The sequence below is a fragment of the Aythya fuligula genome, chromosome 2, assembly GCF_009819795.1.
Source record: "Aythya fuligula isolate bAytFul2 chromosome 2, bAytFul2.pri, whole genome shotgun sequence".
In the NCBI taxonomy this organism is placed as follows: domain Eukaryota; kingdom Metazoa; phylum Chordata; class Aves; order Anseriformes; family Anatidae; genus Aythya; species Aythya fuligula.
In genome coordinates, this window is record NC_045560.1 from 20,487,071 (window position 1) to 20,502,063 (window position 14,993).

At 35.8% G+C, this 14,993-nt stretch overlaps 1 protein-coding gene across 2 annotated transcripts in view; it reads right to left on the bottom strand.

Annotated features, from left to right (window-relative positions):
• Nucleotides 1-14,993, bottom strand: part of PLXDC2 (plexin domain containing 2) — a 264,388-nt gene that overhangs the window by 208,965 nt on the left and 40,430 nt on the right. The gene's annotated exons all lie outside the window — the stretch shown is intronic.

Sequence of the window (14,993 nt, forward strand, 5' to 3'; positions counted from 1 at the left end):
TCACAAAACACAGCAGAAAGTATAGGAGATTAAAAGGAATTATGGCTCAAAACAAACTAACTAGATGTAACAGAGAGATATATCAGGTTATCAGTATATGACATAACATACCAAAAAACCCTTAGTATTGCTAATCAGAGGCTAATTCCCTCTGGAGGTCACGTGGTGCAATGTGGTCCTCAAAGTACAACCAATACAGTGACCCTCTCCCCATTCCCCCTCCCTCCCCCCCCCAAAAAAAAAAAAAAAAAAATCTAACCAGATTTCTTTCATTGCAACTTGTGTCCATTTCTGCTTGTTCTACCACCTCCAATTTTTGGTTGCAGGCTTCCTTGAGCTGAACAAACCCAGGCCTTTCAGCCTTTCCTTGCTTTTCCCTTTTTCTCTTTTTACTGCCAAAATACTTTCTATGTCAATACACCTTCTCAAAATCCAGTTCTTGAAAGGTACAAAAAGGCAATGCAAATTTATTTAATCCACGTGCATGGATATTGTAACATTTCTGAATGCGCTGTAACACCGTTTTCTCCACAAAGCTTCCATCTCATTCATAAAAAAACTCACTCAGTGAGTACATGCAGCTTTTGCATGGAATGTACAAGTCTCCATTGACTCCTGGACAAGTTGAGACTGAAGGAACAAATACTGCCATGACACAGCACGACCAGACGACATCCAAGTGGAACTGTCACGTTACTGTCACCAGAGAGAATGACCCTCTTCCTGGTTGCACGGTTCCATCCTTTCCTTGTGCTGACTTAGCTTTAGTCCAGCTCCTCAGCCAGCCAAATCACCTCACCAAACTGCAATGGGCTGTTGAATGTTTTGCCAAAAGTCAAGTCGGCTGAGACAAACCAATGCACACAAGGGACCATGACCAGGCAGCCAGACTTGAGGGCAAGTGGTGTGCAGGAGGGAAGCACGAAAAGTGCCATCCCTTTGGTGTACCACCATGTCAGCTTGCCTGGGTCACGCAGACCTGTGCTAAAACAGGTAACAGGTCCTCAGGAGAAATGGACTAGAGGTATGCAGGAAAATGTCTTTTTCCTTGCTTCAGGCATTTATTCCCCATAGCAGTGCTGGACAGTATGGTTTAAACAAAAACTTTCCTGAATGGAGGACTACACTTTCTTAGCAGACAATTCTTGTCATTCATGTCTTGGTTTAGGACTTTTTGAAGTCCTAAATCTTTTTACATTCCCATGCAGAATCAATGCTGTGCTGATCTGTGCTTAGCACTGGAACAAAACACGTGGGAGCTTGCTCATGATGAGCAGTAAGTGGAGGGTTTCTAGCTGCTGCCAAACTCAGCTGGGCACAATGCTCACCACAGGCAGGAAGTTTTAACAACATGTAACTTAGCTAAATCAGACCAGAGCTGGGGAAAAGGACAGAAAATTGGTGTACTCCAGAACCTCCCACTGCAAAATGTGAAAATCAGGCAGAAATCTAGAGACATCAGAATTTCTCAAAAAGACAATCTGGCAGGAAAATAAGTAATTATTTTAAGAGTAAGCCATTACTGCACAATTGAACAAACAAACAAAACCACTGGGAAATTATCCCAAAATTCATCGACATATCCTTCCTGCTTATCTCAGGTAGAAAAAAAGAATATGCTCCTCAGAATGCAAGAAGTGCTGTAAATCAAACTTCGTTTACACATGCAGAGTTAATGTAGTAGGGAATTTTCTGGTTTGGTCTATTACAGAAGTGTTCATCCTTAAACAGGTTTATTTGCTTAACAGATTTTAGCACTTACTTCCTCATAGCAAGTATTAAACTTTTTTATTTTAAAGAAAGGGCTGGATAAATGTTTAGGTGAGATTTTATTCTTTAATTTATATCTGTTGTTCAATAATTGTACAGTGTCACATGAGCATAGAGGCACATAGCTGGTAAAAATTACACCCAAGTTTTTGAGTTTAGACTTACATTTTTTCCTAATAAGAACATTAAGCTTTAAATTTATTTTGCATCCAGCAGTACCTACTTGACAATCCCCGATGAAATGTACTGTTGAACTCATTCCACGCTACATGTTGGAAGGAAAAGCAGTTCACTCCCTTACTGTGAGATGAAAGCAGCTCAGAATAAAAATATAAACTTCCCTTTTAAAACAGCAACAACAACAACAACAACAAATCAGTGTTTTAAGAGCAATATTCCAGCCAATCCTGTTGAAAACTTTATGCCAGACTTTAATGTCTTAGCAGGTCAGCAAAACATATTCTCTTACACTCCAAATCAATGTAATACAATACTTGAGATTTTTATCATACCACTTGCAAACTTATAAATAATGTCTCTGTGAGAACATGAGAATGCAGATCAGTCTCCTAAGATAACTATACAAATAGAGCTAGACTGGATAACAAACCATGGCCTAAATGATAAATCATTCCAGAGAAAACCTGATAAAATTTACTATTATGAATATCATACCATGTTGTCTTTTGTCTCCCATGAAAAAACACAAAGGTCCAAGCTCCATGTAAATAAATTATGTTAGGTTTAGATCTATTAGCTGAATTCACAGTTTTTTCACTTGCGGTTTGTGGGTCGAATCTCTGTGAAATTCATTCAAGTGGCTCCCTATAGTCAGTTAAGAAAAGCAAACCCATTTTCAGTAAAATAAGATTAGCTGCACAAGCAGTCAGAAGTTATTACAAAAACATAGCAGGCAGTAAATTTACTGTTAAAAATTTAACATCTTTTTTTTTTGTTGTTAAAAATGTCTCTTATTCATTTTAATTGTCTAGTATGTCAGATAGATAAGTACAATTATTAAAAATATAAAGGAGGAAACACTTTAGATATGACAGAGAAAATCAAGTTATTAGCCTTTACTTAATTGCTAGCTTTTGAACTCAAACTGATCTCCTCCTCACTGCCTCATGGGGCAATATGACAAGCCATCACAGTTTTGACATTTACTACAAGTCACAGTGGCGTATTGTGCAAGGACTTCAAGATATCCAAATAGCACCATTTTTGTTCCCCTTTTCTCTCTGCACCTTCAAAGAATTTGACTCCCCTTTGAATAAAAAATGCAAAAAAATCAACACTACTATAAATAAATCAATGCTACTATAAATAAAATGAAAGTAAGGTCACTAAAATCTAGCAATTTCTTTTGTTAATAAATCAGAGCCAAGCCAGGCTAAGTGACAATATAAGAACAAAAACAACTCTGGAGTTAGAATGGAAGAAACAAGAGACTCCTTTCTTCCAGTGTAGACAAAAAAGGAATCTTCATATATTAACGGGCCGTATTTCCCTACATTTATCACAAATGGAGTTGTAAAATTTCAAATGGTGATCAATCACATACTGCATGTCCTTAATTATAGTCTGAAAGGTCCAGAGATAGTAGATTCTTTAATTAAATGTTCACCTACTGGCCTTAACATATTCTGATAATCTGATAGTCCCAATATATCTGTCTGAGAGATCTATCCCTACTGAAATGCAAAAAGGGGTGTAACTTTCCAAGACTCATTTTGGAGAATGAGAAAGCAGGTATTCTTTATTAACAGCACTGGGTACTTGGGGGATAATTCCACTGAACACATACCCCTAAGCAAGACAATGAGTACTTATTTATAGTATGGTGATATAGATATTCATGCAGTTTCCAAGAAAGAGCCGAATTTATGTAAACTGTTTCTAAAAATGGATTATCATATTGTTTTTCCTACTTTTGCATGCATAATACCCTCTGGTAGTCACACTTTGAGGTCTTTCTGATGAAGGCTAATAGTATTCACCTTGAACTTTTCTCATTTCCATTTTTGCACATGCTCTATTGTTTATCAATTCAGCTTTTTTTTTTTTGTTTGTTTTTTTTTTTTTTTTTTTTAACAAACTCAGTTAATTTAATTGTTTAAGTTCTCCTTTGGACACAGTGTTCCTTCTTCAGATAGGCTCTTCCTTGATTTTGTGGCTAGAGCTGAGTCTTATTGTGAGAGCCCGATACAACAATTTAACAATTTCAGCAATCCCTTCAGTTTACTGTGGCACATATTTTGTGTTTTATACTCTTTGTTTCACTATCCCTAAGTGAGTCATCATATTATCATAAAAGCCACCTCTAAGACTATCAACCATCCCAGTTGCTTACTGATGAACTGAGAGCAACACAGTTTCACTGAGAGCAATAATGAAAAAAGCTAAGCAGCCAGTATGCTAGACATAAGTGCAAATCAACAACTTTCAATTTACATCTGAACTTGTTATTGTCCACAGAGTACACTGACTCAAAATGTCCATCCAGCCAAAGTGATCAGAGAATCAACAGGAAATATAAGGATGCAGAAACGTGACCCCTACATGATGCTGGAATAAGCCAAAGGCTAGTTTTGCTTTTCCTCATCAGTTAACATCTTGAATCAATTCTTTCAATTTAGAAAAAGCTTCAGCTAATATTTGGTAAGATTAAGCATCACTTCAGAAGACTTAAAAAAGCTAAAAAGGGTAAATCAAGGCATAGAAGCCAAGACGTTGTCTTGCCTACTTGCAGTGGAGGAGTTTCACAGTGAGGCAGAGGGCAAATGTCAGCATAACTTCATGTAGAACACGCTGTGCATTATTAACACTTGGCAACTGCAGTACTGATTAAGAGCTCAACAGTACAAATGCTTATTCACAGAAATAATTGCTATTCAGATAAGAAAGCCTACCAAAAACAATGGGACTACTAAAGTGCTCACAAGGAGTGAAGTCAGGGTAAGACTGTTCGACAGATGAGAAGGAAAAAATCTAAAGCAGCCTTGCCTATTCTCTGTCTTCAAAAAATGTCACACAGAAGAAAGCAAGCAGAGACTTAGTTTTAGGTCAGGTAACTCCTTTGTTAATCTTATTCTATTCTGTGTTGTGCAAGAAATACCCATCATTTAGCTTAGCTTTGGGAGGACAATGATCCCGGACAGATTTAGTTCTCCAGAACAGTCTGGTTAATTATGCAATAATAAAATGTATTTTCCCTATCTCTTTTTTTTTATTGAAATTATTCTGATTGCAAAATATGACTGTAACCTTTAAAAACACTTTGTCCCATTTAATACAACATAATAACAACAAAAGAGACATAAAGATAATAAGATATGACATGGAATTATAATGCTACTGTTCTTTTGCATTACTGGATTCATACTACAATGCTTCAGTCCTATTACTCACTGTTATTTCAACAAGTGCTTTAACAGAATCCATAGCAAAGATGATCAACATGTGGCTTCCAAACCAATCATTTCTCTTGTTCTGATCAAGAAACTCTTAACCTCTTAGTATATGATTGGCATTAGAGGCGTTCTGGCACAAAAATAACTGAAAATATCAAGAGTGAGCGGCTAGGGGCTTACTGGCCTACCTGAAGCACAGCTGCATGCCCAAACCAGTCCAGTCCCCAGCATGCAGTGATGCAGTATTTGGTCTAAGATTGTTGTTTTTTGCCTTTGAGATACATACCTACATAGTTTCTCCTCCTATTACCTTTCTGAAATATATGCTGTGTGACTTTTTGCTATATAAATGTTCTCTTGTGCATCATCGGACCAGAAGCAATCTGAAGTGTATCTGAAAGTAGGATTGAGAAATGCTACTTTTGTACTACTGTTTTACCATTAAAATTCCATTTATGGGAGCAGACATCTTGGTCTATAACTCAAGATGAGCATTAACTTTAAAACAAGAAGTTTCAAAAAGATAATAGGTTGCATAATTTACTCAGTAAGAGCTCTGGCATAGCTTTCCCTGGATTCACATGAATAATTTCTACTAACATCAATTGGAACAAGTATGCACAGAAAGGTAAATGAAAAACAATCATTCTTCATATTCTTCTGTCATGTTAATGCAGATTTCACACAGCAGAGGAGGATTTTCATTTTCACAGTCTGTGCCATGTTAATATCCATATTTTTCTGCCCCTAGGTTTAGCACTTGGCAATGAGCCAGTAGAGAAGCCATGAAGTACAAAGGAAAAAGCAAACCAAAAGCATGCTCAAACAGAGTCTGTACAATCAGCAGTGCAGACTTTGCCAGATGGAGCAGATGATGTGGTCAATGAAGGTGCAGAAGGTGAAAGAATTAATCTGAGGGAATTAACAGAATGCCTGATGCCAGTCTGCTCCCCAAAATCTCTTGTGCCATCTTCATCTGCCTGTGCAGAGTCAAGTGCACATAGTAGATTATGTATGTCTCTCTATCCTGTTAATGAATTTATTGATTGTTTTTACTGTGTTCATCTCACTTCTTCCCCATTATCTAATTTGGACAAGAGGTCTCCATTCCAAATATTTTGAATTGGAAATTATAGCTGCTAAAACCCTAACGTTCAATGGTATTTCTTATGCATTCTCCACATTGTTGCTAAAGGTCCCCAAAAAATGCCCTTTGTTGAGAACCTTCTTCCTGTCTGCAGCATATACATACATGGAGTAATATACTATAGGCTGTAATAGGCTACATATATATATACACAGTGCTATGATATCTATGTATAGCATAGCCTGGTGCATCTAGAGGTGTTTTTTTGTTTGTTTGTTTGTTTTCCCATGCTTACAACCTTCTATTGTTCCCCACACACAACACTGTGGCTGCACCTTTTTATGTACTTTGAAGATCTGTGCTTTTTCAACTCAGCCTACTTAGCATAATGAAGATGCAAAGGCATCTTCATAGTCCAGGATGACAGCAGTTTTTTTCAATATAGATTTCAATGGATCCTGAAATATTTTGTCGTTGAGATTCAGGGTGACACTGTTCATTCACAAAGCACAAGACTTAAAGGTCTGCTTCTTAAAAGGTCTAGCAAGAGTTGATTTTTGGCTGCTTTGTACTACAGTCTCAGATGCTTCTGCACAAGTATAGAACAAGGAAAGCAGGTATCTTTGTGTAAAAAAGTTAGAGGTAATAAAATCAAAATGATGAAACTTAGCTTCTATTCCCAAAGTATATATGTGTTTATGTGCATGTGCATGCAGGGAAAAGGAAAGGCATGCATCCCTTTCACTATTTAGAAAGTTCATTTTTGCTCCCTGTGGTTTCCTTTACTTTCTTTCAACTCCACTCTAATTCCTGCCTCTTAAAACTGCTGTGAGCCCCTCAGAAACCCGTGACCATCATTTAGCAGGGTGTAGGTCAAGGAGATCTGGGAGCCTAGGCATACATCTAACTGCAAGCAGTAATACTACGTCAGTGTGACATCACAGCTGACCTGATTTGGGCCATCTCTGAGCCTACCCACTCAGGTGGCAACCACCACTCAGTGGAACTCACTGGAGGAGAGGATAGCAAGGTTGATAACTAGTTTAATGATGCACTGCCATCCAAAAGGTTAATGATTCCTCATCCAAAGTACCGGGTGTAATCCCAAATGCACAGGGTGCCAGTGCAGCTTCCCATGGGGTTAGGCAAATCCTCTGGGACTCTCCTACACTTCCAACTTGTTCATCCTGTTGCTCTCAGAAGCTCATTTCCAGAAACTCACCTCTCTCATCCATCTCTCTCCAAACTGGGCACAATCTCACCTAAACTGGAAAAGCTGGGAGTCAGCTTCTAGTCAGAAGTACCCTCCAAGAGACAAGCACAACAGAGATCCTCTCTTTCTCAAACCCTCTGCAGCAGGAAATCATTAATCCCTTCTTCCAAGTATCCCAACAGACAGATGTTGTAGATTGTATAGTTTAAAGACTTAACAGAGGAACTGGGGTGTTTGTTTTTTTTTAATTTTTTTTTTCTCTCCATCTATTCAACTGTTGGTGAAGTAATTTAAGTGAAAACAAGCAAACAACAAAAAAATTAAAACGAATGCACTGTGAATCCATCTGATTAAATCATTGACACTTTTATTGCCTTCTACAGTATCTAGATGCTATTTTGTACTTTTCATCATCTGCTAAGACCTCAACCTCACTGCCAGGAAGAAATGTACAGGCAAAATAAAATAAAATTTATTCTTTCCTTGCTGTCACATGTTGGCAAGAACTGATCAATAACTCACTGACAGCATCAAATTCTTCTTTTTGTAACTTTTTTTTCATACTGCACATGGCAGTGGCAAAACCATAAACAAAAAATCTAAAGTTATTTTTTCTTATCTTCTCTTTTGCAGATTTTTTGGCCTACAGAATAACTAATCTTTGCAGTAATGCTTACTAAAATACCTTGTGTTTAGAAGCCCCCCTTTCTTCACTAGTTTTAATTCCAAAAGTAAAATTATTCGTTGCCTTGGAAACATGAACTACACATCCATACCTTTCTTAATTTATAATCTTTTCTTCCTATAATGCTGTAACAAGCAATCTATCAGAGCCTGCAATTTATCAGCTAGAATAAACATCACCTTCTAAAATCCAATTATTTATCAGATGCTGATGTCCAAATTTGAACAAGATGCTGATGAATTTTTCCAAGTCCATCTTTGATCACCATCACTAAAATGTTTACCATATAGAATAAATAAAACTTTTTTTTCCCAGAAAAATTATAAAAAATATAATTTAGCTTCTTATTATAAAACCAAAAGTTTGCTGGTGTCTCTTATTTATCCTTTTTATATTCAGAAATATTTTGGCTTGACAAAAAAAACACAGCTGCTGGCTTTTAAAGATAACATGTAGGAGGATATTCCAAAAACACCTTTTTTTTACTTATTTACATACGCATTAAAAAGCCACTGTATGCCCTACAGTGCATTTGGGGGTCTGTTAGGGAAAAAAAATAATAAAATAAAACTACCTTTATATTATTTCCACATGAGTCATATCACACTAACTACATAAATACCCATGAAAATCATTGGTGTCAGAACAGCCAAAACTCACATGCATCTCATGATATCAAAATCCTCATCGTCCAGTTTAAAAACACTCCTATCCACTGAATTACCACAGGGAAAGATCTGGCACATAATATTTATACTAACAGCTGCAATACCTAAAGTTTCAGAAATTTTTTTCATTGTAATTACAATATTGGTATACCAATAACCATTGGTATAACAATGGTATATATTTCTGTAAATAAAACATATGATCAAATAAAGAACTTGAAGAAGATGAAGGCTGTGAGTGAGATGTACAAACAGAACTAGCAGTCAGGACTCAAGTTCACATGCTTAGAAAAAGACCCAATGTACTTAAGACTTTATTAAGATGGAAAGAGCCTTGATATATGCACCATGTAAAATCCTAGTCTTTCTTCCCTGCACATTATTCATCAAGATTTCCAAAGGTACTTTATGGGAAATTATTCTAAATGGCAGGTGATTCTGTACCCTAGGCTGGGAGAAGAAGAAGAAAGCAATTTCTCAAGAGTTCTCTGCCATCAATCCTGAAAAATAAGCTTGACCATAAGCTTGAGGCACCACCAGCCTGAGATGAAAAATCCCCACAGGGCATTCCAAGTTATGCTGAAGCAACTGACTTTTCTTATGGAAAATATAACTTCTAAAAACTTTCTAGCTGAAAAAGTTTTTTACTAAGTTAAGAATTATAGAATATGTATACTGTGAAAAGAAAAAAAAAAAAAGTAGTTTCTCATCTTTTCATTTGCTAATGCTTCACCAAACTTAATTAGAATTAACTTTCTCATTAGTTTACTTATTTTCAGGAAAAACACTCACTTCTCTAAATGAGATTTTTTTTTTTTCGCCACAGTAGAAATTTTTTGATGATCAGTTATGATGATTAATTATGTTGATTTGTGGAAAACCTGACAACACCACAAAAGATAAAATATTGACCTTTCAGAGATTACTGTTGCACTGTGCTGTGTAATTCTGGATGCATATTGATGACCTTCTTGCCTACTTCAATAGGAAAAGGTAATTAAATTCAAGTTGAGCAACTTACTAGCCATTCTTCACAGGTTGGGATTCTCTGTGGCAAAAATTCCCCTAGTTGACATTAAAAATGCTCTAATATTCTAAGGCCTGTTTAAACATTTTATATATAATTTACTGTATTTTATTTAATTTATAAGTATATATTTTGTATTTTATATATATATTATATTTTGTTTATATTCAAAAATGCTTTTCTTCCTCTTAATTAAATAGTTATGAATATTATTGATATATCCAGACTCAACTTATGTGCAGTTCAGATCAAAGTACACACAAATCTGAATTACAACCTGTCTCCCACAAGCTGCTTTTTAACAACGTTGTAGGAACCTGTTTACATATATAGAAATAAACAGAAAATCTCTTCTTGTTCCTTTGTGATTAGATAGCACCTAAGGCAGCATAGTTTGTTAGTACACAAATCTGATATAGCAAGAAAACAGATGAACTGATGTTTGCTGACCAATTTACTACGGATCGAATCCTTAATATGTTAAATGAGACATTCCTGTAACATGTGACAAATCTTGCTTACCTGTGGTGTACTGCCTTGAGGGAATCCAGCTCTGCTTTTACTGTTTCTGTGGCAGAGGTTGAAAATGCCACAAGAGACAGTTGACTCTGCTGCTGCCCAAAGAAACACAGAATATCATTATCTACCATTATCATTGCAGAGCATTTTCTGAGTATGGACAGCTAAGGATATGAATAGCAGCAGACAGTATGAACTGTGCTCTTCCTTGCAAAGCTAGATGGATGTTTTTTGTTCATACACATGCGTGTGAAGGAGAGGTAAGCGTACAGACAAACTTCATCCAGAAGCTCTACATGCTTCATTGTACAACACAATGTCTTAAAGTTTGCCTGTTTATGAGAAAGAATGTTACAATCCTAGATCAGTACAAATAGAATAATACGTATTAGGATATAGGTATTCAATAATATACTATCATTTTCCCCAAGGAAGTCAAGATGTTTTAAATGGATAGACTTCCCATTGATCCACTTTTAAAGAATGTATCATAAAAAAACATGTCTTGCTTCAATTTTTTATTTATTTTTTAATATATTGGGTTGTGGAAGAAGGAAGAGAGTCTTTGAAGTTATTCAATATTTTGTCTTATGCAGGCACCAGTTTTTAGGACATTTTCTTATTTTAATGTTGTTAGATAAAACAACTAATCCAGTTTAAATTAGCTGGATGAGATTTGAAAATTAGTGTTTATTAGCTAGTCAGCAGATTATCACGTAGGTGTGAATATAGTCTCACTATATTGAATTCATCAGTATTAAGTGCACACTGTTAGCATTTAAACTTTGAGACTCAGAGCTTAAGGACATGAGCCAGAATGAAATATTGCTGAGAGATGTAGAGTCTGAACTGCTTTAAAGTGTTTCTGTCAGACATCTGACAGCATTGCAGGTAAAGGGTAAAAGTCATACCATTAAATGAACGTTATTGCCACTTTCTGAGCATTTAAACACAAAGTTACTTATTTTCTCAAACTTCTTTCACAAGCATCAAGGATGCCTGAGAACAAGGTTTTTAGAAGCCCAAAAAGAATAAAATAAAAACCTTCAGGAAATTCTCCTGAAAGCTGGGGTGGGGGGTGGGGGGGCAGAAAACAAAACATTCAGAGACTATTTTTCTTGTTTTCTGGTGAATGCATTTCAAACCTAAGTGTATCATTCTGTTTTACTCCATTCATAAAAGTCAGTGTTATAATTCTATTGGCCAATGGCATATTGTTTAGCCTCTGTAACTTTTTTTCAGCTGTATTAGAATAATAGCTATCCATCAGTACAGGCATGGACAGTATATACGTACAATGTACTGTATGTATATACGTACAATTTCACTAGCTCATTTTCTAAGTAAAATGACTGCATGCTTTAATTTGCTTCTCACAAGGAAACAAAGAGAATACTCTGCTGACAATGGGTATATGGCTTTCATTTGCTTTTAAATGAAACAAGTAAAATATAAATAAATAAAAGACAGAAAATGTTATAAACTACCACTCCTAGGAAATGGTGTGTATGGTGCCTAGCAGTGCATGTCAGGGCTGTGACTTTTGTTATGGGTTGATGAAAGGTGAGCATCAGGGTGTTGGTTCTTGTCTATTATCCTCCCAAGGAACTTCAGGCACAGCAAGTCTCTGATGAGTTTGAACTTGCAGAAAGACTACTTGGTTTATAGTAATTAATGACACGCTATTTTTTCCTCGGGGTAATGATCAAGGCTCTTTCCCTTCCCACTCAAGGGAAACCTTTGTTATCAAGGGTCCTTCCAAATTTTTTTTTTACAGCACCCATGCAGCAGTACAGCCATTGAAGTACAGACACCTCAAAGAGGGAAATGTCAGCTCTGAGAAAAGCCTGGAGTGGCTAAAATGCTATCTTGAATGGATCTTGAGTGATTTTGTCAGCAAATACTCTCACTTTGTCAAAACATACCAATGTTCAAGATTTCATTGGCCGTTACCGTACTTTAAAACAACCAACAAATAAACATGACTCAGTGAAATAAGATCACCATGAATGTTTTGATTTAGAGAGCTATAAAATATTTTCTTATCAAATATTATCAGATAAAGCCCTGTTTGTTAGTGCACATTTTTGAAAGATGAATTTCCTAGTTTTCAAGCCCATAACCTGTAAAACATATAATAACCCACGGCTATCTCTAAAATTGTCTTTACATTGTCAGGCATTCAATATGATTGGCAAAAGCCAAAAAATAAAACCCCAAATGTGGCATGCATTTAGATGATTAACTATGAAGTCAAGAACAAGATCTTTTACCCTACCTTGAATGAATGGACAAGTAAAATAATCTTGACAGAATGATACATTGTATTTCTTTATTTCATCAAAAGTGCACATGAAGAACTTTTTTTTTTTTACAATGTCATTCATGACAGAGGCACACATAAGCCATAAATACATTGATATCTAACAGCTGTATATCTCCTCTCATCATCCTCAGCTTTGAAAACCAAATGCAAGCATATTGCTTTGTTATCCTTTAAAAGGCATTGATGGGCGCTCTCTCTATTCCCATTTCATCTGTCAAGCATTAATCACTGTCTTAGTTGCACATGAAACATTTATTGGGCAATTATCATCTAGGCCTATATAAGATCTTTGCCCTTCACTTCATGTATTAGATAAAAATGGCATTACTTGTGGAATACAACAGTAATCCATTAAAATGTGAAATCTGACAAAACAGGTGTTATGTTTCTTGCGCCATCAAATTTCTGGATTTAACTAGTGTATGGAGAAGAAATGCCTGATGTCCTTCTCTGACAACTCCCACTCTTACATCAGTGAAAACAGAATGTTCTCCTGGCATTGCAATACATGCACAAAACCCAATGCTAGCGTTCCTTAATCTTTTTCAGTTTAGAAGATAAAAAATACTGAAAAATGTCATCTTTTCTTTCTTCCCCCCCAAAACCTTTCCCCATCTGATATCACCTCTTATCCTTTTGGCAATTAAGAGTGAAAAGTAATGAAGCAATTATGAAAATAAAATTTAATTGCTTTATAAAACTGTAATTGTGCCCTTATAGTTAAAAGGGAAAACAACAACAATTTAAAAAACAAACAAACAAAAAAAAAAACAAACAAAAAAACACAGTGATTCTGACTAAACCTGTTGATATAAATTGACAAGACAGAACCTACACTAAGATCAGACAATTATTTCATTATCTCAGTTTTCCCCCGTACTATTTTTTTTCTCATGTGTACAGGGATGTTATGGTACATCTATGCTTCTTTAAAATTTGTATATATCCCTGATTTGTTTGAGATGGTCACAGTAAGTGAGCAAAACCATGCTAAATAATTAATGAGGAGTCAGTAACACTCAGGCTGTTTAGAATATCTGGCCTAATCTTTCACTCTTTACTACATGAAATACAATTTCTGGCCAACTCAGCTGTCTATGCACAACAGGCAGAAAGGGAAAAATGTTAGTTATATGCCAGCCTCTCCAGCCTTGCAGTAACAGGATGTCAGCTGGCAGCTGTTTCCGTAACAATTCCCTCAACTAAGTATTCTTTTGAACTGAGATTTGTGCAGATGTTTATGTCAATACAATTTTAGCAAAAACATCTAACACAGGGTGAAGCAAGAATTTTCAAAATAAATAATTTAAGGTATCCCTTGGGACAAAGGATGGAAAGCTGAGGAGGGAAAAACAAATAAAAAAAAAGTTAAACTAACAACTTCCTTTAACAATTAAGCTTGCTTTTTTTTTTTTTTTTTTTTTTTTTTTTTTTTTGATTTAATTCTCAGATCCTCAGAGGCTATTCAGAAACTAAACGTAGCATGGATATGGAGCTACCCATAAGCTAAAGCAATTTTAAATAGTTTTTCCAGTTAGACTTTACAAAAAGCAAGCCCCCATCCCCCTCCTTTCTTTTCCTTTCCTTGCCAGAGACAGGTAGCAGATTAGATGATTTCCGCAGCTCCAAAAAAAATAAAAAATAAAATAAAAATTACACAAAACAAGTAACAACACAGGTTAACTAGGATGTCTTAGCAGCTGTTACAGGCATCAGTTACTTGAATCTAAACAGTTAACCTGAATCTAAACCCTTAATATTCAAAGTACAAGTATGAAAAATAACATTGATTTAATAAAATCCAAAAGAAATGATAAAAAGGTTTTAAATGAAAAAAAATATGTTCTGAATACAGTATTTTTTTCCTCTACAATCCCACTGCCATGGGCTTTATTTTGTTACCACCCACCACCCCCTCCCCATAAGACTGCTTTCAAACAATGAAACTGAAATAGTGTCATGCTTTGCATATAATGAGGTTGGGATTAATCCTAGCAAAATCCTTCATGTCTAATGTTGAAATGCATAACATATAACACTTCATAGCATATTCATATAAAAGGGCTAAATTGATTCTTTCTTTTTTTCGTCTTTTGTTTTCTCTTATGATGGGTCTGCCACTTTCAAATTAAACTTCCAGTAACAAACCAGATGAACGGAGGCTTAAGGAATTGTCCTGTCTCTTTTTGAAAAATGATGCCATTTCTGATCTGATGCACGAATTGACCAATGGAGCTTTCCTAAAAGCAACTGTCAGGGCAGAAGACACATGAAACAAATCCACT